The following is a 5,137-nucleotide window of genomic DNA, read 5'->3' as shown; positions in this document are numbered from 1 at the left end:
TCACTCTCACTCCCCCTCACTCTCACTCCCTCTCACTCTCACTCCCCCTCACTCTCACTCCCCCTCACCCTCACTCCCCCTCACCCTCACCCCCCTCACCCACACACCCCCTCACCCTCACACCCCTCACCCTCACACCCCCTCACCCTCACACACCCTCCCCCTCCCACCCCCTCACCCACACACCCCCTCACCCACACACCTCCTCACCCACACACCCCCTCACCCACACACCCCCTCACCCTCACACCCCCTCACCCACACACCCCCTCACTCACACCCCCTCACCCTCACACCCTCACACCCCCTCACCCTCACACCCCCACACCCCCTCAGACCCCCTCACCCTCACACCCCCTCACCCTCACACACCCTCACACACCCTCACACACCCTCACACACCCTCACACACCCTCACACACCCTCACCCTCCCTCACCCCTGCACGCCTCTCACCCCTGCACGCCTCTCACCCCTGCACGCCTCTCACCCCTGCACGCCTCACACTGCTGCACGCCTCACACTGCTGCACGCCTCACACTGCTGCATGCCTCACACTGCTGCACGCCTCACACTGCTGCACCCCGCACACTGCTGCACGCCGCACAACACCACCATATCACTCTGGGACGGCGCCACATCACTCTGGGACGGCACATCCACCGCCACCACCACATCCACCGCCACATCCACCACATCCACCACCACTACATCCACCACCCCATCCACCACCACCACCCCATCCACCACCACCACCGCATCCACCACCACCACCACATCCACCATCAACACATCCACCGCATCCACCACCACATCCACCATCACCACCACATCCACCACCACATCCACCACCACATCCACCACCACCTCCACATCCACCATGACATCCACCGCCACATTCACCACCGCATCCACCACTGCATCCACCACCACATCCACCACCACCACATCCACCGCATCCACCACCACATCAACCACACCCACCACCACCACATCCACCACCATATCCACCACATCCACCACCACATCCACCGCATCCACCACCACCACATCCACCACATCCTCCACCTCCGCATCCACCACCACATCCACCACCACATCCACCACCACATCCACCACCAACACATCCACCACATCCACCACCACATCCCACCACATCCACCGCATCCACATCCACCACCACATCCACCACCACATCCACCACCACATCCACCACCACATCCACCACCACCACATCCACCGAATCCACCACCACATCCACCACCACATCCACCATCACCTCCACATTCAATCGCTGACACACACAGCACGTTCCCATCTAATTGTGTGTATACAGTACAACATATTATATCCTATGTCTTCATTAACAATATAGTGTATCTGTACTGAATATATATCCAGCATTTCAGACTGCATTTCAGAGCTTTTAAAAATGTTTATGGCTTTTTTTTTTTGAAATTCTTTAGCATTGGCTACAGGAAACAAAAATGCTAAAGATTTACAAAAAAAACCCATAAACAATTCTAAAAGCACTAACTCTAATGCTGCGAGACCTATTGCATTTTCAATGCTTGTTTGTAATGTGAACCCCTTGCCCAGAGAGTGGGTTTGAGAGACTGAGACTGTCTGTCAGTAATAATTCGTTTTCAATATTCATTTTTGTTTTGTGGTTGGAGAGGATTGTTGTGTTCTAGTGTATTCATGCCTGTGGCGCAACAGGCGTGCGGCGTAGCCCCACGTGACTAGACCAATAAAAGGGGTCCCAGCACGCACGTACGCCAGTTGGCTACGCCGTGCAGACCCAGTAACAGCAATCTGGTGTCCGAGTCTTTATTCACAGTCCCCACGTGCTAGGCCCCCTGGCACTAGAGTTCCCTGTGTAGTGCCCCTCACAGCATAACACCAGCCACCCCCACGACACAACACCTAACCACTAGACCACCAGGGAGCGCTTGTGAGCCTCTACTCTTCAGCCCTTAATGACTACAAAATTACAGCAGGCGCATTTTGCATTGAGGCGCTATTTATATTCACATTCATCCTACCGATGCTTTTACAGAAAACCCAAAACACAGGAAAGTATCATATAGAAGTTAAAAAACTGTCTTGCAGACTACAACCTAAGGAAGCGGACAAAACAAAGACGCACTTAGAAGAGAGACCGAGGCCTGAGTGACAGGGAAAGGACCAAGGATCTCCATTCAGTGAGAGCTACACGTGTGCACAAGGAGCTTTTATCTGTGCATCGGTCACTGGTGTTCAGTGAGATTCCTATTAGATGTGAGTGTAGTGCACTCAGCTGTGCAGGGTCAGTGATCTGGATTCAGTGAGAGGTCACAGCTGTGCAGCCTTCACTCGCACATATTCATTGATGGGTATTTCAGCTGTGCAGGGTTCAGGCACGAGCAGCCAGTGAGAGCTCACGTGCTCTGATGTTTTCAGTGACTTGCATTCAGTGAGAGTCTGCTCACCTGTGCAGCGATCAGTGAAATGTGCATAGAGTGAGAGATCTCCTACTCGTGCAGCCCACGGTGATGAGCAGTCAGTGAGAGGCGATGCTTGTGCAGCATTGAGTACTATGCATTCAGTGAGAGACGCGATGCTTGTGCAGCATTGAGTACTATGCATTCAGTGAGACGTGATGCTTGTGCAGCATTGAGTACTGTGCATTCAGTGAGACGCGATGCTTTTGCAGCATTGAGTACTGTGCACTCAGCGAGAGGCGATTCTTGTGCAGCATTGAGTACTGTGCATTCAGTGAGAAGCGATGCTTGTGCAGCATTGAGTACTGTGCATTCAGTGAGAGAACTTTAGAGAAGCTTCCATACCTCTGTCTCTCCTGCTGCCTCTAGGGCTCTCTTCTTATTGGAGCTAAAGGTGCCTCGTTGCACCTCCCATGAGTTTCCGTAGTGTAGTGGTTATCACGTTCGCCTAACACGCGCAAGGTCCCCGGTTCGAGACCGGGCGGAAACACTTTTTTTTTCCTTCTAAAAAAGTAACTCACAACAGTTCATTCTTGTATTGTTTTATTATGTTTTATTATGACCATTCAATCTAGGGCTGAAAGCGTAAGAGCGCCAAAGTTCGACGCTCTTTCCTTTCCAATGTCCCTATACATTCAGCTTCTTCAAAGACATCGGACTCTTTCTGTCCCTTTACAGACAGACAGCAGGACAGCCACTGCCATCCATCACTCACAGGCACTGCACACGCTGCAGGCGCTGACACAGGCAGACACCAATGTTTACACAAATACAGGCACTAAATGTACAGACTCTGAACATAGAGGGAGACCCAGGAGTGAGTTAAGAGGGAGAGACTCAGGCACCAGGAGTGAGTTAAGAGGGAGAGACTCAGGCACCAGGAGTGAGTTAAGAGAGAGTGAGACTCAGGCACCAGGAGTGAGTTAAGAGAGAGTGAGACTCAGGCACCAGGAGTGAGTTAAGAGAGAGTGAGAGACTCAGGCACCAGGAGTGAGTTAAGAGAGTGAGAGAGTGTGAGATTTAGGCAGCAGGAGTGAGTTAAGAGAGAGAGACTCAGGCATCAGGAGTGAGTTAAGAGAGAGAGACTCAGGCACCAGGAGTGAGCTAAGAGAGAGTGAGACTCAGGCACCAGGAGTGAGTTAAGAGAGAGAGTGAGACTCAGGCTCCAGGAGTGAGTTAAGAGAGAGAGTGAGACTCAGGCTCCAGGAGTGAGTTAAGAGAGAGAGTGAGACTCAGGCACCAGGAGTGAGTTAAGAGAGAGTGAGAGACTCAGGCATCAGAGTGAGTTAAGAGCGTGAGAGAGTGTGAGACTCAGGCAGCAGGAGTGAGTTAAGAGAGAGTGAGACTCAGGTACTGGGAGTGAGTTAATAGAGAGTGAGACTCAGGCAGCAGGAGTGAGTTAAGAGAGTGAGAGAGTGTGAGACTCAGGCAGCAGGAGTGAGTTAAGAGAGTGAGAGAGTGTGAGACTCAGGCAGCAGGAGTGAGTTAAGAGAGAGTGAGACTCAGGCACTGGGAGTGAGTTAAGAGAGAGTGAGACTCAGGCACCAGGAGTGAGTTAAGAGAGAGTGAGACTCAGGCACCAGGAGTGAGTTAAGAGAGAGTGAGAGACTCAGGCACCAGGAGTGAGTTAAGAAAGAGTGAGAGACTCGGGCACTGGGAGTGAGTTAAGAGAGAGTGAGAGACTCGGGCACTGGGAGTGAGTTAAGAGAGAGTGATAGAATCAGGCACCAGGAGTGAGTCAAGAGAGAGTGAGAGACTCGGGCACCTGGAGTGAGTTAAGAGAGAGTGAGAGTGGCCCATTGCATGTTTAAACAATAACACATTTGGCTTTGGTGGTGAATATAATACTCATAAGGGCACATCACTTTTTACCTTTTGGCTCTCAATTTGCTTTCAGCAAATTACACATTCCACTATTTTTCTCTCAATTCATTCAGTTGCATCTGTGTAACACAAACAAGTTGTGGCAAAAAATTAAAAGCTATGAAAAAAAGTGGGGTCAGATTTGACATCCCTCTAAATATATGGAAAATAATTCTCCCCTCCCTTGTGGAAACCTACTTGATACATTGCTACAAACAGTATATCAGGTGTTCCACCGAAAAGCGAGCAGACACTCGTTGTAACTAAGGATAATCTATACTACTATTATAAAGAGAGAACTGTGGGGCATATTACCAACGTTAAGCGATATTTATCGCTAACGATGCTTAGCAACGAATTTTTTACCGCTAAGCATCGTCAGAAATTATCGCAGATAAACCTTGCTATTATCAAGGTTTATCGCAAATGCGATAAAAAACGTCCGCAATGCATGAATATCGTTGAAAAGTCAGCGATATTCATGCATTACCAAGCTAATGCTCTTAGCCATGTTATCCACCTCCCATTGGATAACATGGCTAAGAACTGCTCAGGGCAGGTGTTAGTTTTTGGAGATATTCGCGCTTAGCGTGAATATCTCCAAAAGTTGCTAATAGGAGATAGCGATGTTAGCGACTGTTTCCAGTCGCTAACATCTTGGCACACTCACTTTGCATGTCATTAGTGATAAATATCACTGACATGCAAAGTGGGGCCCAAGATGGTCGCTATCTCCTACTAGCGGTCTCTAACTGGTGTTAGCGACAGCTAGGTAATAGGGAGATAATTTTA

General features: G+C 50.0%; 1 non-coding gene across 1 annotated transcript; it reads left to right on the top strand.

Annotated features, from left to right (window-relative positions):
• Positions 1–2,899: 2,899 nt before the first annotated feature.
• On the top strand, positions 2,900–2,972 carry TRNAV-AAC (transfer RNA valine (anticodon AAC)). Its single transcript has one exon. It is a non-coding gene; the product is annotated as a tRNA-Val (tRNA).
• Positions 2,973–5,137: the final 2,165 nt, after the last annotated feature.

This window comes from Lissotriton helveticus, chromosome 1_2 (genome assembly GCF_964261635.1).
Source record: "Lissotriton helveticus chromosome 1_2, aLisHel1.1, whole genome shotgun sequence".
Taxonomy (NCBI): Eukaryota; Metazoa; Chordata; class Amphibia; order Caudata; family Salamandridae; genus Lissotriton; species Lissotriton helveticus.
Note: the sequence above shows the minus strand (reverse complement) of the source record. Positions and strands in the feature narration are given on the sequence as shown.